The sequence below is a fragment of the Rana temporaria genome, chromosome 2 (genome assembly GCF_905171775.1).
Source record: "Rana temporaria chromosome 2, aRanTem1.1, whole genome shotgun sequence".
NCBI classification, from domain to species: Eukaryota; Metazoa; Chordata; class Amphibia; order Anura; family Ranidae; genus Rana; species Rana temporaria.
The window spans coordinates 146,467,620-146,494,775 of NC_053490.1; the positions used below are offsets into that span (position 1 = coordinate 146,467,620).

Sequence of the window (27,156 nt, forward strand, 5' to 3'; positions counted from 1 at the left end):
TCTGGAGCAACTGCAGTTTGCAAAGTGCACAGTCTATTTGCCTTTTGTAAATTAACACCTTTGGGCCACTGGGGTTGATTAACCGCTTAAGCCCCGGACCATTATGCAGCTTAAAAACCTGGCCACTTTTTGCTATTTGGCACTGCGCCACTTTAACTGACAATTACGCAGTCATGTGATGTGGCTCCCAAAAAAATTGGCGTCCTTTTTTTCCCACAAATGGAGCTTTCTTTTGGTGGTATTTGATCACCTTTGCGGTTTTTAATTTTTTGCGCTATAAACAAAAATAGAGCGACAATTTTGAAAAAAATTCAATATTTTTTACTTTTTGCTATAATAAATATCCCCCAAAAATATATAAAAAAACATTTTTTTCCTCAGTTTAGGCCGATATGTATTCTTCTACATATTTTTGGTAAAAAAAAAATCGCAATAAGCATTTATTGATTGGTTTGCGCAAAAGTTATAGCGTCTACAAAATAGGGGATAGTTTTATGGCATTTTTATTAATATTTTGTATTTACTAGTAATGATGGCGATCAACGATTTTTATCGTGACTGCGACATTATGGCGGACACATCGGACACTTTTGACACTACATTGTCATTTATACAACGAACAGTGTTATAAAAATGCACTGAATACTGTAAAAATTACACTGGTAGTGAAGGGGTTAACCTGTAGGTGGCGCTGTAAGGGTTAAGTGTGCCCTGATTTGTGTTTCCTACTGTGGGGGGACGTGGCTTAGCGTGTGATGTCACTGATCGTCATTCCCTATGACAGGGAACAGACGATCAGTGTCAGTCTCACTAGGAAGCACGGGGAGAGGTTTGTTTACACTTACCTCTCCCCGTTCTTCCTCTCTTTGACCAGATCGCAGGACACCGGCGGCGATTGGGTCCGCGGTTCCCGCGGGGACGGTCACAGAGCTTAGGACTGGGTCGCGAGCGCGCCGCGTGACCCACGGCTGGGCTCTTAAAGGGGACGTACATGTACGGCCTTGTGCCCAGCTGTGCCATTCTACAGACATATATCTGCGTGCGGCAGTCCTTAAGCGGTTAAGGTAATTAGATTGTGAACTTTGCAAGTGTAGTTGCACTAATTTTCCTCAGAGCTTAGTGAATGTGGTGAAGCTTCACTTTGTAAAGAATACTCAATCACCCGCCGCTCCATAGGAGGAGAATGGAGGTTCAGATTGGGTCTGCCTGAAAAACTGACCGGCAAACTGACCAACACATTTCGGCAATAGCCTTAGTCATAGCTAGTTTGAAACAGATATGGCAACATTACATATATATATACATACACTCACATACACATATACAAGCTCCACCTCTACATAATTGGCCTATCAGGTTAATGCCACAGAAAATGTACATTTTTATTGATACCACCAATCATTCAAGTGGTTTGTGACTACATCTGTTTTCAGCCAGCAAGAGAAAGGGGAGAGGAAAGGAAGACGATATATAAATTGTTGAGCCTAAAGAGTGTTTAAAAAAATGCTTGTTATTCCAAGGGAAAAATGTACATTTTTTATGGCAGGATCAAAAAAATAATAATATATATTTATAGCAGGTTAAAAAAAATTATATATATATATATCCTGCCATAAATATATATTATATTTTTTTTTAACCTGCTATAAATATATATTATTATATATTTATTATATTATATATATATATAGCCGAATCAAAGAAACGGTGAACAAAGGTGATCTTAGCCTTTAAGGTTTACCATAGGAATAAAAGCTCACCATTGTAAGCACCCCTGTGAGTGGTAAATGGCTTGTATCTACCTTCTAACTGCCACTTTTCCTGGACAGCTTGTTCTGCTAAAGGATTTTTAGTTATACTACACTTACTGGCATAATCAACGAGAAACAAAACGATGTTACGGGGGAATTTTTATTGCACCTCAGCTGCCTCACAAATGGGCTTCTGGAAGAATGGTCAAACATTCCCATAGACACACTCCTAAACCTTGTGGACAGCCTTCCCAGAAGAGTTGAAGCCGTTATTGCTGCATAGGGTGGGCCAACTCAATATTCAACCCTACGGACTAATGCCGCGTACACACGATCAGATTTTCCGTCGGAAAAACCTTGGATGGTTTTTCTGATGGAATTCCACTCAAGCTTGTCTTGCATACACACGGTCACACAAAAGTTCTCTGAACTTTCGTTCGCTAAGAACGCTGTGCCGTACAACAGTACGACAAGCCGAGAAAATTAAGTTCAATGCTTCCCAGCATACGTCAAATTGTTTCCGGGCATGCGTCGCAATTTTGCTCGTCGGAATTGCTACAGACGATCGGATTTCCCGATAGGAATTTTTTCCGTCTGAAAATTTGAGAACCAGCTCTCAATCTTTTGTTGGCGGAAAAATCCGACAGCAAAAGTGTGATGGACCATACACACGGTCGGAATTTCCGTTCAAAAGCGCACATCGGACTTTTGCTGTTGGAATTTCCGTTTGTGTGTACGGGGCATAAGACTGGGATGTCATTATTGTTTATGTGCGTGTAAAGACAGGTGTCCCAATACTTTTGACAATATAGTGTATGCCACTGTTTTTATTTTGTCCATAGTCACACTTTAACATTCACATGTTTATAAATAGCAAATGATTCAAGTTAAAAATGATTCATGCAGTCTAGAAAAAGCATTTTGGAACTATACTCCCTGTACAAGATCTCTGTTTCTAACAAGCATGGTTCTCTTGTACTTTTGCATTGGATACTGTTATTCAGATCCCAGCAGTATAAAGAAAGAATTCAGCAATTTGGCAACCTGTAGGACCACGAATAAGCAATGAAATGTTACTTACTGTTGTTTCACATGCAGTTCCTCGGCTTGTGACGGTGACCTGTCAACAAATGCACATTTTACTTCCTTTAAATGCAGACAATGTAAATGACACGCAGCGTACGTAGAAGAAATCTCCACCTTCTTCTGTCCCACATTTCTACTGGCTGTCTCGTTAGAAAGGTGGAAAAGTGCTAGTTCAGGCTTTCCCAGGGTTTTCTCTTCTGCAAACACTGTGTAAAGGTTTACTACTTGTTACACAAAAGGTAGTACTCTGTGAGTGTTGTAAGAGGCGCCATGGAAAATCCAAATCATATCTGAGTGACATTCGTGATTTACTGGTTAGTTTATCCAAAGAAGGAAGTTATGCGGAATAAAATGCTGAAAAAAAGTGTTAAACAAATAGGGGCAGATCCACATAGATCTGCACCCGCACAGCGTATCTGGGATACGCTACGCCGCCATACCTTACCTGGCTTTGGTTCGAATCCAGAAAGAATTTGCGCCGTAAGTTACGGCGGCGTAGTGTATCTCTCGTGGCGTAACATCGCGGAATTCAAATGCGGCGAGTAGGGGGCATGTTTCATTGCGCCGTTCCTAAATTTCCCACCGTGCATTGCGCTAAATGACGTCGCAAGGACGTCATTGGTTTTGACATGAACGTAAATGGCGTCCAGCCCCATTCAGGGACGACTTACGCAAACAAAATAAAAAAATTAAAATTCAACACGGGAACAACGGCCATATTTAACATTGAGTACGCCACCAGATAGCAGCTTTAACTATACGCCGAAAAAAGCCGAACGGAAACGACGTAAAAGAATGCGACGGCCGCTTGTACGTTCATGGATCGTCGGAAATGGCTAATTTGCATACTCAACGCGGAATACGATGGGAACGCCACCCAGCGGACGCCGAAGAATTGCATCTAAGATCCGAAGGCGTACGAAGACGTACGCCTGTCGGATCTAATCCAGATGCCGTTGTATCTTGTTTTGAAGATTCAAAACAAAGATACGACGCGGGTAATTTGAAAGTACGCCGGCGTATTAGTAGATACGCCGGCGGACTTTCTTTGTGGATCTGCCCCATAGGGTCCATGCACACTGAACTTAAAGCGGTGGTTCACCCTTATTAACATGTTTTTAGCATAAAATTCGGCATAGTAGCGCGAGCTACAGTATGCCTGTCTTTATTTTTTTAGTCCCGTACTCACAGTGTAATCGTAGACACAAGATTTCGACTCACCGCGGGGAATGGGCGTTCCAATTGGGGAGGGAAGGTGATTGACGGCCGGCTCTGGCACGTCACGCTCCCCGAAGACAGCCAGAACAGGTCTCGGCTCTTCACGGCGCTATACGGCGCCTGCGCACAGACTATGCGCAGGCGCCGTGAAGCGCCAAGTCCTATTTCGGGTATTTCCGGAGAAGCGTGACGTGCCAGAGCCGGCCGTCAATCATGCTGCCTCTCCATAGGAACGCCCATTCCCCGAGGGGGGTCGGAATCTTGTCGCTACGATTACACAGTGAGTACCGGACTAAAAAAATAAAGACAGGCATACTGTAGCTCGCGCTACTATGCCTCATGTTATGCTAGAAGAAATTTTTTTTTTTATTAATAGGGTGAACCCCCGCTTTAAAAAAACACCAGTTCTTTTTGGCAGATAAAAACTGATATAGAACGTTTTTGTACGGGCATGTAGAAGCGTTTAATGTTTTTTTTCTGCCAGAAAAACGCTCTCAACAACGCAAACCAGAAGAGTTTTTTTTCTTCTCTTAAATTCTAAACTTGAAATATACCTCTAATCGTTCTAATGTGCATGGACACATCGGGGGTTATTTACAAAAGGCAAGTTCACTTTGCACTACAAAGTGCACTTAAAATTGCACTGAATGTGCACTTGGAAGTGCAGTCGCTGTAGATCCGGGGGGGGGGGGGGGCATGCAAGGAAAATAAAAAATAGCATTTTAGCTTGCACATGATTGGATGATAAAATCAGCAGAGCTTCCCCTCATTTCAGATCTACCCGTCAGATTTACAGCGACTGCACTTCCAAGTGCAGTTTCAGTGCAATTTCAAGAGCACTTTGCACTTTGCACTTGTAGTTTGCACTTGTAGTGCAAAGTGGATTTGCCTTTCATAAATAACCTCCATAGCTTCTTCTACAGTCAAAACGCAAAACTCTTGTAGAAGCAGTGTTCTTTAACCCTTTCGTTGCCAGAGCCGTTATTTGCCTTTTTTGCACAAATGTTTAAAAAATAATTTTAGGCCTGAAGATTACATGAAACCCCCCCAAAACATTATATACTTTCTAAAAACAAACACCCTAGAGAAATAAATAGTGGTAGCTAGCTAAGCAGGAACACGGATCTCTGTCTTCATCCAGTCAGACAATCCCCCACACAGTTAGCAAGCACCCCCTAGGGACACACTCAATTCTTTGAATGCCCCTTCCCTGTCAGAGTCATTAGTACAATAACAGTGCATATTTTTAGCACTGATCACTGTAATAATTTTAAGAGGGGCGAGCTTAGTGGGACTTTATATGAGGCAATGACACAGTCATTTACCTCCATCTATGTTAATTGTATAAGGCCTCGTACACACAACCGAGTTTCTCGGCAAAAACCAGCAAGAAACTTGCTGGGATTTTTTTTTGCAGAGGAAACCGGTCGTGTGTACATTTTTCAAAAGGGGAAACTGTCGAGGATCCCGTCGAGCCAAAAAGAGAGCATGTCTTCTTTTTCCTCGACGGGAATGGAGAAACTTGCCTTGTCGAGTTCCTCGACAGCCTAACAAGGAACTCGACGAGCAAAACGATGTGTTTCGCCCGTCGAGTTCCTCAGCCGTGTGTACGAGGCTTATAAGAAGAGCGAAGGAGAGCAGGACTTTAAATGAAGTATGTGCTGGAAAAGCTTGAAATGGTAAAGGATGATTGAAGTAGATTATGATCTTTTAATACTTTCATATAATGTATCGTACATAACTATATTACATTATTGAAGAAAATCATAAATATACAATATTAAATACCTATATAGATAGATTCAAATTCATGTCAACAGAAAGACAAAAATGATAAGATTAAAATACATAGGGCCAGATCCACGTAGATTGGCGTAATTCTAAGCGGGTGCAGCATATCGTATTGACGATACGCTGCCGCAACTTAGAGAGGCAAGTGCTGTATTCACAAAGCACTTGCGTCTAAAGTTACGGCGGCGTAGCGTAAATGTGCCGGCGTAAGCGCGCCTGAATCAAATGAGGAACAGCGGGGCGTGTTTTATGTAAACTAAGCATGACCCAACGTAAATGACGCTTTTTTCGAATGGCGAATTCGCGCGCATGCTCAGTATCACGTTGAATTTTCAAATTAAATTACGCCCGTTCAATGCCTAGACGACGTGAACGTAACTTACGCAAAGCCCTATTCGCGAACGTTTTACGCAAACGATGTAAACGACGGAAAATTCGACGCTGTCCCGACGTCCATACTTAACATTGTGTACGCCTCATGAGGCAGGGGTAACGTTACGCCGAAAAAAGCCTTACGTAAACTACGTGAAAAATGCGCCTGGCGGACGTACGTTCTAAGAATCGGCGTATCTAGCTAATTTGCATACTCTACGCGGAAATCAACGGAAGCGCCACCTGGCGGCCAGCGTAAATATGCACCTAAGATCCGACGGCGTACTAAGACGTACGTCAGTCGGATCTAGGCCACATTCAGGCGTATCTTGTTTTGTGGATACAAAACAAAGATACGCCGGCGAATTCTAGAAGTTACGCGGCATATCAATAGATAAGCCGACGTAACTTCTTTGTGGATCTGGGCCATAGACTTTTATGGAAAGCTTAAATCAGTTCAGAACAAAAGCCGGGATACACAGACACAAATTGCAATATGGGGTATTGTAGTAACATATAGTTGGAGCATGATCATGCTCCAACTATATGTTACTACAATGTCAAATGACGTCCTGTACTTTGTGCGGTGATATCTGAATGATGCCTGCAGCTAGAGGCATCATTCAGATATCATTGTGTCCCGGCGGCGATCCTGCGCACCATAAGAATGATCATAGCGGCGGTTCCGCCGTTTGATCTTTCTTATAGGCGGTGGGAGGGGACATCCCCCCCCTCCCGCAGCCATCCGGCGCTTCTCTGGGCTCTCCCGTGCCATCGGGGGCATCGGGCATCGGGGGCCCGGATAAAGAATCACCCAGCGCCAGATAGGAAGCATAGAGATGGTCACCACTCATCTCTATGACCGTCAGAGGCCCGGGCGCGATGTGATGACGTCATGCCCGGGTACCGGAATGTAAACAAAGCTGCAATTGCGGCTAGTAAGCATGAGATCAGTGATTTTTTTTTTTTCACGATGTCATGCTTTCCAGCCTGGAGGAGAGATGTGAGGTCTTATTGACCCTGCATCTCTCCTTAAAGAGGACCTGTCACACACATTCCTATTACAAGGGATGTTTACATTCCTTGTAATAGGCATAAAAGTGATAATTTTTTTTTTTTTTTTTAAAGTGTAAAAAATATATAAAGTAAAAAAAATAAAAATGTAAATGCCCCTGTCCCTGGTAGCTCGTAAACACACACGTAAGTCCCACCCACGTATGTAAACGTTGTTCAAACCACATATGTGAGGTATCGCATGTGCAACAATTCTAGCACTAGACCTCCTCTGTAACTCTAAACTGGTAACCTGTAAAAAGCGTTGCCTATGGAGATTTTTAAGTAACGAAGTTTGGCACCATTTCATGAGTGTGCGCAATTTTAGCGTGACATGTTAGGTATCTATTTACTCGGCGTAACATCATCTTTCATATTTTACAAAAAAACTGGGCTAACTTTACTGTTTTGTTATTTTTTAATTCTTTTTTCAAAATAAAGGCGTTTGAAAAATGATTGCGCAAATACCGTGCAAGATAAAAAGTTGCAATGACCGCCATTTTATTCCCTAGGGTGTCTGCTAAAAAAAAAATATATATATAATGTTTGGGGGTTCTGAGTAATTTTCTAGCAAAATAATGATGATATGTACATGTAGGAGAGAAGTGCCAGAATAGGCCCGGTATGGAGGTGGGTATAAAAGCCCTGTATGGAAGAGGTTAATGAAGGTAAAACATTTAGCAACTTATTGCTACACTTGGAGGTGCCTCTTCTCTTTTATATCCTGTAAAAAAATGCTTTGATATACAAGTGCTTTGGATTACAAGCATGTTTCTAAAATTAATTATGCTCGCAAACCAAGGATTTACTGTACATTACATTTTTGGTTGTAACATGACAACATTTGGGAAATTTCAAGAGGTTTGAAAATTTGGCACTGTGTATGTGTATATAAGGTACTCCCTTCTGAGTTAATGCTTTTCTCCGCCCCTACCCACCTCCGATCACTGTCCCTTGGTTCCACCCCCTACCCACCTCTCAGTATCACCGCTTTTGGAAAATACAGAGCCAAGTATCATTTGTGGTGCTACGTAATTTGTATGGCATTCGTTAATGATAACAAGGAAAGCAGTAAAAAAGAATCCCTGCAGCCAGTAGCAATAGACCCCCTACAAACAATAGATCCCCCAAGCAACAATAGACCTTCCGCCAGTAAAAATACTTCCCCCAGCAAAATAGATCCAACCCTGGCAACAATAGCATCCAGCATCATTACTCCTCCCTCAATAGTAGGTCCCTCCCAGCAACAACAGATCCCCCACCAGGAATAGATCCCCTCCAGAGATAACAGATCCCCAGCAGCCAGCAATAGACCCCCCAACAATTGCATACATTGAGTGCCAGAGGTTCCCCCGCTGCAAAAAAGCTATATACTATGTATGTATGTATATATATATATATATATATATATATATATATATATATATATATACACTCCAAGGTCCAAAACAGAAAATCAGTATAAAGCAGAGTCAACGCTTGCCAGGTAAAATACAAGATAGCAGAATGCTGGTCTGATCACAGGCTGGTGACCACTTCTTCTTAGTTGTGTTGAACTTTTAATGGGCTTCTGGGTGCTAAAAGTGTCAGACGTGCATGCTAATTCATGCTAATGTACAAGTGCTTTAGCAAACATGCATGGATGCACACAATCTATATGGTCCACGAGTGACACCATGCTCAAGAGCAGATCTTCAGGCATGGCCATGTAGTTGATTTTCATGACATCTCCTATTTTTGGAATTTGTGATGGAATGATACATATAAATATGTTTTGTTCGAAGAATGTTTTTTTTATGCTTCATTCTGATTTAGTGGATAAAATTATGATTCCCTTAGAAGCCATTGTTTTCAAGCACCTGTTGGCCAACAAGCTGTATGCAGTTTCGAAAAATAGCTCTATTATATTAAGCTGTATTTGTGTTTCCGACCAGCAGTTCTGGGTGTACAGTTAAGCCAGGTACACACCGCAGTTTTTTTTGTCATGCAATCCAGTGGGTTACTAGAAAAAAAAAAACTAACAGCCTGGTCAGACCTGCAGTACTAACCATGCAAAGTTAGTTCAGCGATCTCTCCTGCTGAGCTGTTGTGTTCTGACAGGGGGACGGCCCGGGGTTGCACCCCTCCCATCAGAACACTTCGATGAGCGCTCTTTGCCATTGGCTGAGAGTGATGACTGGGAGTTGGTCAGCAGGCATGTCTGACAGAAGTCGGCCAGACCAAAATACACAGGGACCAAATGTGGGCTGTAATCTCCTGACATTCGGCCCGTGTATACGGGGCTTAAGGAATAATGCCTTTTGTTTTTGCGATATGTGATGGAATTAGACATAAGAATATATTCTACTGTTACAGTATAAGGCTCTACTGTGCTAAGCATTATTAACTAGCACAGCAGTAGTCCCATTTAAGATATAATCCCACTGTTTATTTGCCAAGGATCATTATACTGAAAAGAGAACTTTTAAGCATTTCGGAAGTTGAGGTGGTCCTAGAGAAGCTGGAATCTTCCAAAGAAGGACTATCCATCTTTTGTAATATAGCTAGATAAATGTATGGAAAGTACAAATACCCCCAAAAACCTGCAGGTTAGCTATAAACTATTTTTATTCATTTTGAGAAATGTTCATACACGGTCTCTGCTTGTGTTGTAAAATAATGATTTGCCTGCCACTTGACATTATTCTAAAGTCCTTTGTATTATTCCATGATCTCTTCTCGCTCATGGCTATTCTTAAAACCATTCTGTGCACAATAGGCAATATAGAAATATATAATCTTTAAAAATAAAAAACAGAAATGAGAAAAAAACTTTAAATAAAGAATAACTGATGCATAACTTTTTTTTGTAATTGTACTTTTTTCAGAAGTGGACTTTCCCTAAAACACTGAAGGAAAACTGCCCTAGTCTGAATGCTAAATAAAAGTCTTTCATTTTGTAATTCTGTAAAACATAAACCTTTAAATGCTGTGTTTTGCAACCTTTTAGTGGTCTGGTCACATGTTTTTCAGTTCAGGTTTTTAAGCAGGAAGTTAACACTAGTCTTCTACTTCTGGCCTTATAATTCCTAGTCCCCATAGTCCCGTCCTTACTGACCATAAATCTAACCTTGTCTATACGTTGCTACATCTGTGCAAGGTGCAAAAAAAAAAAAAGCCAAATTGTAAACAAATTTTGCACAATCTAGCAATGCTAATTTATTGGCAATATAAATCCCTCTAATAAAGGGCTAGTAATATAAATAGAAGTAAATGGTCTGCTTAGAGCTACTTTAATGGATTAATCAATGAGGATACTTTTTTAGAAAAAAAATAGATTTTAACAAATAATGAGAACAACTTGAAGTTAATAATGCATATGCTTATTCTCCCTGGAGAAGAGACATTTAAGAGGAGATATAGAGCTATACAAATATCTCAATGGTGATAACTCTTATCTCTTCAGACTTATGCCCCGTTCACCTGATCCGAAAATCGGACGACAGATCATCCAACTTTTTTTGCTTGCTAGTCGCAAGTAGAAATTGAATAGTTTACTAAAGTTACCAAATTCTTGTACGACAGAATAAAAATTCTGAAGTAACGTAATGTATTGTAGTCAGTGGCAGCTGGCGCTCAAAAAAAGTTGGCCCCTTCACCCCCCCCCCCCCCCGAAAATCATACGATATGGTATCATACGAGAAAAAAATTGTGCTTGTCCGCTAAGATAATATCAGATGAAGGAGAAGCAGTTTGGAGGAGAAGCGGTTTAACCTTAGGCTGCGTAGGGGGTTTTTCACTGGTCCCCAGGACCCCTGTATTTAATGTATGTGTTCTAGTAAAAATTAGTTTCAGAATGAACATAATCTCATTAGGAAGGAGAAGGGTTTTTTTTATATATTTTTTTTTTTTTTCAGCTAACAACACAATTTAAGTCCCTTACTGATAACTTCTGTATTTGTAGCAGAAAGTTGTTCAGCGAAAAATCCCAGACAATTCACAGAGGTTTGGTTGGGTAGATTATTAGAGGATCAGATTTTTCACAAATTTCTTTTTAAGGTTAAAGCCTTTAGAGCAAAAAATAAAATAAAAAATACTGTTTGTTTGCCTAAAATTATGTGATTGCTTACTTTGGAGATATTTTTAAAGATAGTCATGAAAATGTAATTAAAGCAGAAATTTGGCCGTACTACTCCTGGGGATAACTGAAGTGCACTTCATTTTGCACTCCTATGACCTGTGTTCAGCTGTCAGTAGGCTAAAGTCCGCTGTCGGCTAACATCACTCAACTGGTCCAGACTCCGGAGAGATCCCGACTTTACAGTCTGGGTTCACCGGCAGCTGGCTCAGCCTGCTGCTGAGATCCTGAGCCAGCCGCTTCCACCCACTTCACAGCCCGGCACTCCAATTAATGCTGGATGGGAGAGCAGAGAGCCGGTGACTAAGAGTGAGCACTTTGTGGCTAGTGATCCTCTGTCCACTTGACATATTCTGAGATGAGATGTCAGCCAATCAGGGAGTGCATTGTTTTCAGCGGGTCAGCTGCCATGGACTGGTATCTGACATATTGTGAGAAGAGGCAGTAATGCAAAACCTCTATATACACACAAACTATATAAAGAAAATGGTTTGTATGAGGCATATTGGTCACATTATATATGCATCAAGCAACCAAAACTAATAATAATAATATTGAAAACACAACACATTACCTTAACCTCCCTGGCGGTATGATTATTTCAGATTTTAGGTGCTGAAAGCGGTACCATTATTTTGCAAGGAAATTTGGCGTTTTACATTGTAGGCCTCTAATTCTTAGGAATAACTCACTTAAATCTGTCCAAACAAGAGTCTAGTAGACATCTCGGGTATGATAACGTTTGAAAAACAAAATCATAAATTATAATATAATAAATAAATATAAATAATTATAACAAATAATAATATAATTATAATAAAAATTATTTAATAATGTAATCAAATCAAATCAAATTTGCTCAGTTGCAGAATTTTCGCTGTCATTACTTTTATTTTTTTATGACGAATTTTCCCACAAATCGCTATCGCTCAATTCTGCAAGTGATTATAATTTATTATCGCTGTTTTCTAGCTGGTCTAAAACCACTTTTTACATAAAGGGACAGTTTTTGGTTGCTATGGACAATCTACAGTTTGCAGGCAGAAAGAATAGTTTTTATTATACAAAAATACATGCAGAACACTGGGCAGACCACTAGGGACAAAGGGGGTGTGTATTTTTTACATACAGTACTGTAATCTGTAAGATTATAGTATACTGTATGTATTGTGTTTATTTACTTTTTTGAATTTGGCGCCGTTCTCCGCCCCCGTGCGTCGTAACGTCGCAGGGAAGGGAATCAGGGGAACACAGTGCATCGGGCGGAACATCCGGCCGCCGTGCACTGCGGAAATACATCACTGGATCCCAGGGAAAAAGGTAAGTAACCTTTTCCAGTATCCAGCTAGGCAATCCAGAGTGTGGCTCGGGGTTAACGATAGTAGCACAAAAATCTCACCCCGAGCCACACTCGGGAATACCGCTAGGAAGGTTAAAACCCTGGTACCAAACACGCAGCCCGTCTGCTCTGTGTGTTTGGCCCTTCAATTTCTGGGCTAGTAAGTAATTTGCAGAGGGGCAGTGTAGTGTTGGGTGCTGGAATACTCTGTGTTCTATCCCCCAGCACTGTAATAAAGTCAGTACTGTTGGATGGTGTTATCTCCACCTGACACTACATGTATAGTTCCAGGTGGATAGGAGAGAGAAAAGGAGCGTGGCACAGGAGCATGTAAGTAATCACTTACCGCCAATGTTGGTGGGTTACAACCTGTACGTCGCTAGCCGCTCCTGGGTTCAGGGTGCGCACATGCGTGTCTCCTGTCGACTCCTGCTGTGATTAGCCACAGCAGGATTTTGTCTGTAGGTTTCAGCCAAAGATGGCTGGGACCTGCTGATCAGCCCAGAGCCCTGTGTTGACAAACAACACGGAGCTCTGTACAGAGGAAATGATCTGCTTGTTTCTCCTACCGGAACAGATATTTAGTAAAAAGCAGCACACATTACACATTGTTAGGCATGTTAACCCTTTGATAGCCCCTAGATGTTAACCTCTTCCCAGCCAATATCATTAGTACAGTGACAATGTATAGCATTCTGACTGTGTTAGTGTCACTGGTGATGTCAGTTACATTTAGTCAGTAAGTGTACCTCCCAGCCAGCACCAGTTAGTGTCGGATTGCTTGTGGCAGTATCACAGTCCCACTAAGTCACTTATCACCGCCGTTACAATTATTAAAGATAAAGAAATACAAATTCCAGTATATACTGTATATACCATAGTTTGTAGACACTATAACTTTTACACAAACCAACCAATATACACTTCATGGGAATTTTTCACCAAAGACATGTCGCCAAAAAAAAATCATTTGGGTACAGATTTGCATGCTTCGTAATAACCTGTTAATGCAGCTCAGTGCTAAATAGCAAAAAATAGCCTGGTAATGAAGGGGGTAAAACCTTCCAGAGCTGAAATGATTATTATTATTCCCACTGACCACCATGAGGGAAGGGGGGTTGTAATATTTAATAATACTGCTACTGACTACTAATGCCAAGGTTGTTAAATATAGAAGGCAGGTTATGTAATATTGCCACTGACTACCAATGCAAGGGATTAAATAGCACTGCCATTGACCATTGGAGTTTTTTTTTCCATCCACTGGCTGACACCAATGCTGGGGGTTATTATTGCCACCACTAACACCAATGCTGGGGGTTATTATTTTGGTAATTTACATCAATTCTGGGGCTTATTTCAGCCTTTGATACCAGTGCTGAGGGTTATTAGTGCATCCACTGACACCAACACCGGGAGTTAGTATTGCAGCCACTGACATTAATATCAGGAGTATTCTGGCTACTAACACAAATGCTGGAAGTTATTTTTACTGCCACTCACACCAATACTGGAAGGTGCTATTTTTGCCACTAACACCCAGGGGTAGATCCAGAGTCTAGTCTCGGAAGGGGCACTACCAGAAAATGTTAAGGGCAATTTGTTGGGGCAATGGCTGGTGTTGGCGCTTCAATCATCACGGCGCCATGGTTGATATGGTTTCAGGATGATTGAAGCGCATTATTACTATTATTACATTGTAATATGAAATTAAATAGTTCAACTCACCATAATGCAGAATCAGTGGGAGCCCTGAGCATGTCACTTTCCACCGTTGCCTGCCACCAGATGCGGATTGTCACTTGCCACATCCCCTGCCACCAGATGTGGATTGTCATTTGCTAATGTCGCCTGCCACAAGATGCGGATTGACACTTGCCAGTGGCTGTGTCCCTGAGTGAAGGCGAGCAGGGGGAGATGATGTCAGAAAGCCACTACCCATCAGAATATGCAACCAAAGTGATGTTGCATTGTGGCCATCTTGGTACACCTGCACATGTCCACAGTAAGCCTAGGGTTAGAAGTCGGCAAGCGGACATCTTTATACACCCACCAGAGTCTTGCTTTCCAAAGTTATTTTTAACAGTAAATTCAGCTTATATAGTGAAATATAAGTTGAGTTTACTGTTAAAAATAACTGTGAAAAGCAAGACTCCGGTGGGTGTATAAAGATGTCCGCTTGCCGACTTCTAACTCTAGGCTTACTGTGGACAAGTGCGGGTGTACCAAGATGGCTGCGACGCAACGTCACTTCAGTTGCATATTCAGTTAAGTAGCGGTGGCTTCCTGACAGAACACCTGCTCGCTCAGTGACACGCCAGCCCGCTTATCACCCATCATGATTGCTGACTCACCAGCCTGCCCATCCTCTCGCTCACCTGCCGGCGCTCACAGGCTCATTATTTTCTCAGGGGTGCAATTGCCCTGTTGCCCCCCTGGATCCGCCCCTGCTGACACCAATGCTAGGGTTTTTTTTTAATATTGCCACTGACACCAAGGATGGGGTTTATTTTACTCCAACTTTCTCTTAGTGTGCTGTGGTATGCTGGAAAAAATGCAGCAGGACCAAAATTTTAAGGTGTTCGGCAGGCCATAGACGGTTCAAATTTATTTCCTGCAACTACGGGTTACAGGAAAGAAATTTGCACAATTCCCCCATCAACACAGGCAGTGCTGACAGAGGAATCCCTCTTGCTGAAGACCGTGATTATTGCTAGTGGCTGCTAGCGACAGTTGCAAGTGAATTTGGCAGACTGGTTGTACCTTCAGCCTGCCCATACACAGCATAGGTGTGCGCAGCCTATTACATTAGGGTGTGCACCCCAAAACTCATACACACATGCATATATATATATATATATATATATATATATATATATATATATATATATAAATATATATATACAGGCGGTTCTCAAAAAATTAGCATATTGTGATAAAGTTCATTATTTTCTGTAATGTACTAATAAACATTAGACTTTCATATATTTTAGATTCATTACACACAGCTGAAGTAGTTCAAGCCTTTTTATTGTTTTAATATTGATGATTTTGGCATACAGCTCATGAAAACCCAAAATTCCTATCTCAAAAAATTAGCATATTTCATCCGACTAATAAAAGAAAAGTGTTTTTAATTAAAAAAAAGTCAACCTTCAAATAATTATGTTCAGTTATGCACTCAATACTTGGTCGGGAATCCTTTTGCAGAAATGACTGCTTCAATGCGGCGTGGCATGGAGGCAATCAGCCTGTGGCACTGCTGAGGTGTTATGGAGGCCCAGGATGCTTCGGTAGCGGCCTTAAGCTCATCCAGAGTGTTGGGTCTTGCGTCTCTCAACTTTCTCTTCCCAATATCCCACAGATTCTCTATGGGGTTCAGGTCAGGAGAGTTGGCAGGCCAATTGAGCACAGTAATACCATGGTCAGTAAACCATTTAAATGAAATCTTCATCTCCATAAAGCTTTTCAGCAGATGGAAGCATGAAGTGCTCCAAAATCTCCTGATAGCTAGCTGCATTCACCCTGCCCTTGATAAAACACAGTGGACCAACACCAGCAGCTGACATGGCACCCCAGACCATCACTGACTGTGGGTACTTGACACTGGACTTCAGGCATTTTGGCATTTCCCTCTCCCCAGTCTTCCTCCAGACTCTGGCACCTTGATTACCGAATGACATGCAAAGTTTGCTTTCATCCGAAAAAAGTACTTTGGACCACTGAGCAACAGTCCAGTGTTGCTTCTCTGTAGCCCAGGTCAGGCGCTTCTGCCGCTGTTTCTGGTTCAAAAGTGGCTTGACCTGGGGAATGCAGCAACTGTAGCCCATTTCCTGCACACGCCTGTACACGGTGGCTCTGGATGTTTCTACTCCAGACTCAATCCACTGCTTCCGCAGGTCCCCCAAGGTCTGGAATCGGTCCTTCTCCACAATCTTCCTCAGGGCCCGGTCACCTCTTCTCGTGCAGCGTTTTCTGCCACACTTTTTCCTTCCCACAGACTTCCCACTGAGGTGCCTTGATACAGCACTCTGGGAACAGCCTATTCGTTCAGAAATTTCTTTCTGTGTCTTACCCTCTTGCTTGAGGGTGTCAATGATGGACTTCTGGACAGCAGTCAGGTCGGCAGTCTTACCCATGATTGCGGTTTGGAGTAATGAACCAGGCTGGGAGTTTTTAAAAGCCTCAGGAATCTTTTGGTGTTCTTCAGGTGTTTAGAGTTAATTAGTTGATTCAGATGATTAGGTTAAGAGCTCGTTTAGAGAACCTTTTCATGATATGCTAATTTTTTGAGATAGGAATTTTGGGTTTTCATGATCTGTATGCCAAAATCATCAATATTAAAACAATAAAAAGGCTTGAACTACTTCAGTTGTGTGTAATGAATCTAAAATATATGAAAGTCTAATGTTTATCAGTACATTACAGAAAATAATGAACTTTATCACAATATGCTAATTTTTTGAGAACCACCTGTATATATATAGGGCAGTAGGGCAATGGACAGTAGAACAGTTGATGGCGTCAGTGGGCAGGGACTGTTGTCAGTAGTTTTTTTTTATTCTTTTTTTATTATTACTTTTTACAATTACATTTTTTTTATTCTTTTTTACAATATGTTTTTATAATAATTTTTTATTTTCTTTTACAATTTTTTAGAAAAACCATTGAAGAGCTTTGGTGAGATATCAGGGGCCTAAACAGACCCCTGATATCTCACTTTTGAGACAGGGAAAGGGGCTGAGGACAGAGATTTCTCTGCAGCCAAGCAGCAGGGGGTATATGTGCAGCCAGTGGCGTTGCTAGGGGGTGCGGGGGGTGCGGGCCGCACCGGGTGACACCCACTAGAGGGGTGACACCATCCCGATTTAAAAAAAAAAAAAATTTTTTTTTTTTTTTTTTTTTTTTTTTTGCTGACATGACCAGAGGTGCAGGTGGCTGTGTAATGTAAAAGGGGTGCAGTGATGCAGGGTGTTGTGTAATGTAAAAGGGTCCAGAGGTGCAGGGGGCTATGAGATGTAAAGGGGGCCAGTGATGCAGGGTGCTGTGTAATGTAAAGGGTTCCAGAGGTGCATGGTGCTGTGTAATGTAAAGGAGTCCAGAGGTGCAGGGTGCTGTGTAATGTAAAGGGGTCCAGAGGTGCAGGGTGCTGTGTAATGTAAAGGGGTGCAGAGGGCTGTGTAGTGTAAAAGGGTCCAGAGGTGCAGGGGGCTATGTGATGTAAAGGGGTGCAGAGGTGCAGGCGGCTGTGTAATGTAAAAGGGGTGCAGGGTGCTGTGTAATGTAAAGGGGTCCAGTGATGCAGGGTGCTGTGTAATGTAAAAGGGGTGCAGTGATGCAGGGTGCTGTGTAATGTAAAGGGGTCCAGAGGTGCAGGTGGCTGTGTAATGTAAAAGGGTCCAGAGGTGCAGGGTGCTGTGTAATGTAAAGGGGTGCAGAGGGCTGTGTAGTGCAAAAGGGTCCAGAGGTGCAGGGGGCTATGTGATGTAAAGGGGTGCAGAGGTGCAGGCGGCTGTGTAATGTAAAAGGGGTGCAGTGATGCAGGGTGCTGTGTAATGTAAAGGGGTCCAGTGATGCAGGGTGCTGTGTAATGTAAAAGGGGTGCAGTGATGCAGGGGGCTGTGTAATGTAAAGGGGTCCAGAGGTGCAGGGTGCTGTGTAATGTAAAGGGGTCCAGAGGTGCAGGGGGCTATGTGATGTAAAGGGGTCCAGTGGTGCAGGGGGCTGTGTAATGTAAAGGGGTCCAGTGATGCAGGGGGCTGTGTAATGTAAAGGGGTCCAGTGATGCAGGGTGCTGTGTAATGTAAAAGGGGTGCAGTGATGCAGGGGGCTGTGTAATGTAAAGGGGTCCAGAGGTGCAGTTATGGAGAGGGGTACACAGTAGTAACAAAAAGATATTGAAGGATGCAGAGGTATGCAGGGGGCACAGTGGGGTGTTTTTACATTTTAACGAGTGGGGGGGGGTGCCAGATATTGGATCCGCCCCGGCTGCCAAATGCTCTAGGTACGCCCCTGGCCTATAGGCTCCTGAGATGTGAATTCGGGTTCTGGAGAAAGAGAGGTGGGGGGAGGGGACAAAGAAAAATGGAGAGAAAGAAGAAGGGATAGAACGAACAAGAAAGATGGATAGGGAGAGAGAGAAAAGGGGAAGAAATGAGAACAGAGAGCAAACAGTAGGGTAAAAAATATTTGAAATTTTTTATTGGGGGGGGGGGGGGGGGGGTGACACCATATTTTACCGCACCAGGTGACACCAACCCTAGTGACGCCACTGTGTGCAGCACAGGGTGATTAGGGTGTGCCTGGCACACCCTGTGCGCACGCCTATGATACACAGTTAAAATCGAACCAGCCAAGATTCAAACCATCTATGGCTGTCCTTAAGGCACACTCCAGTCTATGCATTTTGTATTGGCTGTCTAACTCAATGCAATGCATCTAAAGGCAAGAAAGGGTGCTGCCATTGTACGGCCCTCTGCATGTGTCATCAGTTTTATTTACGACCCTCCAAAATTGTCAAGTTAACTACTACTGCTTTAAAAAAAAATCCAGGATGACTGAAATGTTTCAGAAAGGAACAAGCTGGCATTTATTATAGACAGTCTGCTCAGTTGTGTTTTGCAAGTTCTTATGTACATTCCTACTGGGGAAATTCCTAAGTGCTGTAAGAAATATGAGTCACTCTCGTAGAGCCCTGTTCCTGAAAAAACTTTACATGAGGGTTTCTCTGCTGTGCTGCTTTTAAAAGCATGTAAAAGAGTCTGAACATGCAAAAAGGAATTCCTAAGATAGCATTTGTTGCATGGTTGATTTGCTGGAATCTGAAAAAAATCGCAAGTACATTGAAGTTCAACAATTTAGCACCATTGCATTTTACAATAAATCTGTTTCCGAGAGAATTTTTAAAACTGACAATGCTGACTTATTTCTGAAAATACTACTTTCTTGACTGTCATGCAGATTCTCTGGTTTCAGTAATTGCTGAGTCACTGAAGTACACATCAGAAAAAGTCCTTCTACATAATTGTTCTAGGCTATGATATAAAAAAATAACAAGGGGGATAATAATGGGACAGCAAGGCAGGCACTTACATTTTCAAAAATCAACAGGAATTCATGAAAATGAACATTGGGCCAAATCTAAATACCTGTATTCTAATGTATTTTGCATTGCATATCAAGGTGGTGTGACAGCACTGGGATCTACCACTGTGTAAAAATAGGTAGACATTGGATTCTCTTGAATACAGATTTAGGGGCTTCAGAATGGCTATCCTAAATGGAGAAAATTGGTCTTCTGGTTTTCTCTGGGTTTTGAGCTCCTAGACATAGCTAGGTATAACATCACATGTTTGTAGGCAAAGGAAAAAATAAGACGTACTCAAAGTACAAAGCCAGTAGGGAACAAAAAAGAAGAAAAAGAAAGGCCCACCAGCCTAGTGTGCTACGGTTGACAATTTATTAATTAAAAAAGGTAATAAAAAACTACTCACAAGAGAAATGGTAAAATAGGCTTGTCAACAACGATATGATGGATACCCCTCGAACCACACTCCAGAATAGGGGGGATAGAGGTGTGTCACTGCCGGCTGACACGTTTCGAGGTGACAAGGACCTCTTTATTAGAGCCCAGCAGTGCAGACCCTTCCACAGTCACCCCCTATAAATACATGCACATGTGCACAAACCACACCCACCGCAAGCCACAGGGGACCTCCCAGTAGCCTCTGGGGTTGCTTTACAAAACTGGATTTTTTATTTTTCTTGGTCAAAGCTTAATTGAACAAGCTGATGTCAGAAGCTGATTGACTACCATGCACAGCTGCACCAGATTTTGCACTCTCCAGTTTTAGTAAATCAACGCCATTGTGTACAATTTTGTAGGTACAGTAAACCCAAAGTTGACTTCTACTATTGATTCCTTTATATTATATACAGTGAGGAAGGTAGTCCACACTTTTGCCATCCGCTGTTTCTTTTATTATCCCCATGACTAAGCTCTGGGGGGGCGGAGTGAAGCGCATTGGTAGCTTGGTCCGGCGGGAGCCCAGGCTGCAGTTGTCTTTCCCATGCCACCATAGGACTCCGTGGATGTGTGGCACCAGGGATCTTTCCTCTCTTCTCCTCCTTTTTTTTTATTTGGGTGGTTGGGATGGGGGAGGGGGGCAAAGTTTGTAAAACACCTTGGTATGCAGAGGTTGTATGTGAGTGCTGGAAGATGGGTGTTGAAAGGTATAGTCCTATGGGGAGAAAGGAAAAGAGGGGGGGTGCAGGGTGAGAGCAATGGATTTAGAAGGGTTAGAAAAGTGTGTGCGTCGAATTTCCCCGGATGTTCTGACAGGGGCCAGTAGCGCTGTTCTCTGTGTTCTGATGCCGGAGAAGTCTCCCTGTTGTCAGAGTACATTATCTCAGTGGGGAGGATTTCCCCATCCAGAATCGAGTGTGTGGATGGGGGAATTGAGTCAGGTTTTTTTTCATTCATCTCATCTGTGGGCTGTTTTAGGTCAAGAGCATATGTTGCCTTCATGGCCCAAAATTCCAGAAACAATTTCACTTCCAGTGTGACAGGCAGGGCAAAATGAAGCATATGTACAACGTACAGTGCTATGACTGGGTGGTGAGGCATTGTGGGGGGGTGGGGGAGGCAGTATTGGGGGGTAGGTGAAGCAGTAGAGGGATGGGTAAAGCAGTATGAGGGATAGGTGAGGAAGGAAAGGTATGCACTTGGGGGCTAAGAATATGCATGCATCATACATACTAGGAAGAGTACAACTGGGGGAATTAATGGTGGAGAAGGATCTGGGTGTTCTGGTTAATCATAAGCTTAAAAATAGCATGCAATGCCAAGCTGCAGTTTTCAAAGTGAGCAAAATCCTTTCTTGTATTAACAGAAGTATAGACTCCAGAGAGAGAGATATAATTTCACCCTTGTAAAGATTATTAGTAAGACCTCATCTTGAAAATTCAGTTCAGTTTTGGGCACCAGTTCTCAAAAAGGATATCAGGGAATTGGAGAAAGTGCAGAGAAGTGCAAACAAACTAATAAGAGGCATGGAGGAGCTATGCTCTAAAGAAAAAATGGAGGAACTGGATGTATTCTTTCTTGAGAAGAGGAGATTAAGGGGGGTATGATGAATATGTATAAATACATAAGTGGCCCATATAGCGAACTTGGTGTTGCATTATTCACTTTAAGATCATCACAAAGGACAAGGGGGCACTCTCTACATCTGGAGAAAAAGAGATTTCATCTCCAAATACAGAACGGTTTCTTCACAGGCCATTTCTCAAAAAAGAGAGTCTGTGATGATAACAATAAGGCTACCACTAGTAACTTGGTTTCTAAAGGCTGTCATATTAATTCTGTCTTTTACATCTAGCAAATTGCTGGCCAGCAACAAGCCAGCAGGACACAAATTCAGTCTTTGTAGTCATCCCTGACTGCATTCTTGTTCCAGTTAAGCTCACTAAGTAGTAAAGCCAGGATCAGGGTGATGTTCCTGAAAATGTCTGCAATGGCAGCTCCAATTATTCTATTCTCAAAAAGCGAGTTATCTTATATAAAAGTGCTGCTAATAACATTTACAAATGATGTATGTTCAAAAAAAGCTCTTATTTCTGTACACAAATAAACAACCCCAACTGTCAAGATCTGCATGCCAGCTTTTCTGTGATATTGGATATTAAAATAGACAACAACAAAATCATTCATTCTCACTGCTGATTTCTCAGCAAAAGCTGCAGAAAAGTAAAAAATAAACACAATTTATATATTATTTCCAACATTTCTACAACATTATGATCTAGATCTGCATGTGAAGGAATTGCTGTAATTAATGTTCATTTAAAATCATAAACATAAATAACAGCGGCTTTTTAATAGCATATTCATACTTGCTTCCATTTAATTTCTGAGCACCACATGCATTTTTTTTTTCTTTTTCATAATTCTTCTTTTTTTGCAGTTCTGCACTCTTTTATTACTTTGAGTTCCTTACTGACATAGAATATTTCATCCTAATGAAAGATGCTATAAATGAATCTCATTATCGGAATTACATTTGGAAAGAAATGACACTATTGCTTGCAGATTCAGCTACAAACTTTGTGCATCAGAAGAGTTACTATGGAATGTGGATATCATGCTTTGCCCACATAATGACTGTATGGGGTAACTTTCATAAACTTTTTTTAATTTTTTAATGAAGACTACCCAAGCTATAAATAAAACTGTAAACTGAACACCACCTCGTATTACACCAATAATAGATCTGGATTCGTTCACTGTTTGTCTAGCATTCCTGGGTGTATACACTATATGACCAAAAGTTTGTGGACTCCTCACCATCATACCTATATGAACTTTTTGGATGTCCAATCAAATCATAAAGGGTGAAATGGTCATCACATGACCATGAGCTTGTTGGACATTGGTGGACAGGGACAGTCAGAAATTAAATACCATATTTATTGGCGTAGAACACGCGCCGGCGTATAACACGCACCCCAATTTAAAAGGGAAGTTTCAGGGAAAAAAATAAACCACTTAGAAGCAAAATAATGGTATCTGAGCAGCCTGATCTGTGCCCAACTGCAGCCTCAATGCAGCCAGATCTGTGTCCATCTGCAGCTTCACTGCAGCCTGATCTGTGCCCAACTGCAGCCTCAATGCAGCCAGATCTGTGTCCATCTGCAGCTTCACTGCAGCCTGATCTGTGCTCATCTGCAGCATTGATCGTCAATGCAGTTTGATTAGTGCCCATCTGCAGCCTATACATTTATTAAAATGCTCTGCCTGTTTAGTGCCAGTTTTTACCTTTTTAATGTTGAATCACCTCTGTTGTCTCTGAGGGAAGAGGGGGAGCGAGAGCGCCACTGAATTACATACAGCCGCGATCTCCTTCCTGTGTACCTGGCACTCCATCACTCACGCGAGCGCCGCTGAATTACATAGAGCCGTGATCTCCTTCCTGTGTATCTGGCGCTCCGTCACGCACAGCCATGCCTCCTGCCCCTGCTCATATGATAGACAGTACAGTAGTCCAATGCGGGGCCAGGAGGCGTGGCTGTGCGTGACGGAGCGGCGGATACACAGGAAGGAGATCACAGCTCTATGTAATTCAGCGGCGCTCGCTCCTCTTCCCTCAGACAGCAGAGATCGGCGTATAACACGCACCCACGATTTTCCCCTGATTTCAAGGGGAAAAAAGTGTGTGTTATACGCTGATAAATATGGTACATAGATATTTCCCTGTTGTAGTATCAGGGACAAGCTGTGGACTGGCCCTTCAACATATTTCTTAAATTGACCTCTAATGCAAATACTTAAAAGGAACCTGACACAATTATTAGAACACCAGGAATAATGCAGTTTTAGTGACATGTCTGTCTTCACTGAGTCAGTTATATATCCTCAGCATACTCAACAGACTGTATTGGCACTGTGCTGTTTTCCGTTCACAGGTTTGGTTTATTGTATGAAGAACATTTTCATATAATGCGCAATGCATAATCAGAAGCAAAAAAAACAAGAGCAGAGATCTCACACCAAGACATAAAAGGTTGGCTCTTGCAACCAGAATCCATTCACGACTGAAATTTGGCTTAATTAGGTTGTAGCATCCACTGACTGCCATGGGAATGTGAGATACCCACAGGCCCCAGAGATGGGTGAACCAGATCTTACCCCAGGCTGGATCCTTGTCTAGACATAGGGAAAGGGGAAAAATGGGCACTAGTTCTTTTAAGTTCTTTTTAGAGTAAGATGACCAGATTTAAAAAAAAAAAATTTTTTTTACTAGTAATGGCGGCAATCAGCGACTCTCTGCCCGTCACCGCCCCCCTCACAGCCTGTCAAGTCTTACTCTCTGGGCCCCCAGCTACTACTGGGTGGGGAGCAGAGGAAGAACACTCTGCCAGGGAAGGCAAGGAGATAAGCAGGCAGGCGGCTGGCCGGGACTCGAGCCAAGGCAGTAGAACATGCGAACGGAGCTGAATGGGCATGCACCCGAAATTGAGGAAATATTCACTCCATTCCGACCAGCACATGATCATCAGAAAGGGGCACAGATAAAAAAATACACCCCCTAAGCTAGTAGGCGCGGCGGTGTGTAATTCACAATTATTATTTTTTTAATTCTGCACTGACTGTCTTTGAAATTGCCCCAGCCCCTGTTCAAATCCAATCTGGGAACAAAACTGGGGACAGACTTGGTCCGGGGACAGTGTCCTTAATCCGGGGACTGTCCCCTAAAAACCGAGGATGTCTGGTCACCCTATTTTAGAGGGGTTTACTCAGACCACTCTTATGGTGTTGCAGACTCGCAGACTCCATCTTCACAGCTCAGTACTGGCAAAAAGGGTCTTTAAGGTGAAACCAGCAAGTAGCAACATCTCCTATGGGGTAACAGCATCAGTGATCCTCTTGATGCATTTCCAGCCTCTCCATGAGCTTCTTGCCTTGAGGATCTCCAATGGCAGACTCACCTCTGGTACTCTATGCCAGGCATCACTTCTTGATCTTTTCAGGCTCCTGTCTTCTGCAAGGTCCTTGTACCCAGGACCTAATATGGCAGTAGGACCACCCTGGACAGGCAGAATTCCACCTTGCTTCCAGGTTTTGCACCAAGTACATGCAAGGGCCTCTCAGGCCCCGGGCTTAATCAATTAGAAGAGCGCAGATCCCTCCCTAGGCTGAAGCCCAGGGGAAGAAATCCTCAGAAGGCCAGCCCCAAATATTAATGTCCTCCCTCAACATGGAAATAAACCTCCTAGAGGTTGGTCAGGGAGGACATACATATTCATAACCCAGTTTTACTGTGGCCTCTCACTTACTGCCAGAAGAGATACTGTATACAACAGCAACACTGAGCTCAGGGGAAGACCAAATGGAAACATACTACAAATCAGCTTGAATTATTAACCACCCTGAAAAAATTAACTTGTACAGTTAGTTCTGCTTAGGGTGAAGTAGCTACAAAGCTTTTAGGAAACACCACTTATCAGAGTCAATTATGCAATTGACTAAATACATTATAACATGCAATTTCACTTATAAAACCATTGCATAGTCATAGGAATTCCAAGTTAAATATCAACCAAATTGACATTTTTCATGGTGGTGGAAATCCCCAGTCCAGTGTTTAGAGAGGGGCCCTGTGTTTTGGGTCATACACTTGAAACTCCTGCCTGGTAGTGAAGAGTAAATTTGCTGGTAACCAGCATGGTACTACATCATTAACTCATATGCTTGCCATCTCCCAGCCATATGAGATCTTATTCTAGCGCAGGGGTCTCCAAACTTTATAAACAAAGGGCCAGCTTACCATCTTTCAGACTTTATGGGGGCCGGACTGTGGCAATTGGGAGTAGAGAAGGCCCTGAGGTCAGTGAAGAAAAAAAAAATACCGCCCCATCATTTGTTTCAGTGGAACCAATTGTGCCTCATCATTGGCATCAATGGGGGGAATTGTGCCCCATTGTTGATGTCATTGAGCCCCATTGTTGGTGCCATTAAGAGAAACAGAGCCCCATTGTTGTTGTCATTGGGAAAAATTGTGTCCCAGCATTGGTATTAGTGGGAGGAATTGCATCCCTTCATTGATGTCAGCGGACCCCTATTGTTGGTGTCATTGAGAGAAATTGTTGCCTCATTGTTGGTCCCATTGAGAGGAATAGTGCCCTGGGGTATTGTTGGGTGTCATTGGGTCCCAATGTTGGGGCCATTGGGAAAAATTGTGCCCCAGCATTGGTATTAGTGGGAGGAATTGGTCCCTTCATTGCTGTCAGTGGGGAGCAATTATGGCCCCAAGAGCTGGATAAAAGCAAGCAAAGGGCCACATCTGGCCCCCGGGCCGCAGTTTGGAGACCACTGTTCTAGCATACAGAAAGTACTCTTCAATTTAAAAAAAAAAAGGGAACTAGTGCTGGTGCATTGGCAGATTAGAATCTGATGGATTAGATCAAAGGTGCAAAACTGCAAAGTATTCTTTATGCTACATTTTAGAAAATAATTCAACGGTATAGCAAGCACATTCACAATAAGCATATGTAGCTGCATAAATAACATTTGTAAATAATGGAGTGTACAGTATAGTAAGACTTTAAATATGTCACATCTCAATGTCAGTAAATTACTCTGATGATGACTTCCTTACTGCAACCACAGTTGCGTCTAGAAAGTGTAAAAAAGGAAGTACCTGCTTTGTGGTGATTCCATCACCGAAACTGGCATTAACATTTAGCATTAGATCAATAAAAACAACAAATTATGATTATTATACGATTTATATTGATACACGATACATTGACAACACATGGTTGTCAGTGTCTTCAGTGTCTTTATTTTAACATCAGTCATTTAATTCCTTTTTTTAAATGAAAATAAATCTTAATTGTTAGATCCAGAGGCATGATGGGACCAGGGGCGG

At 42.3% G+C, this 27,156-nt stretch overlaps 1 protein-coding gene across 1 annotated transcript in view; it reads right to left on the reverse strand.

Moving 5' to 3' along the window:
* Positions 1–2,939, reverse strand: part of LACC1 (laccase domain containing 1) — a 40,907-nt gene extending 37,968 nt beyond the window's left edge. Inside the window, exon 1 of the mRNA XM_040341290.1 lies at positions 2,833–2,939. The gene's annotated coding sequence lies outside the window, so the exon portion shown is untranslated. The remainder of the gene's footprint in view (positions 1–2,832) is intronic.
* Positions 2,940–27,156: the final 24,217 nt, after the last annotated feature.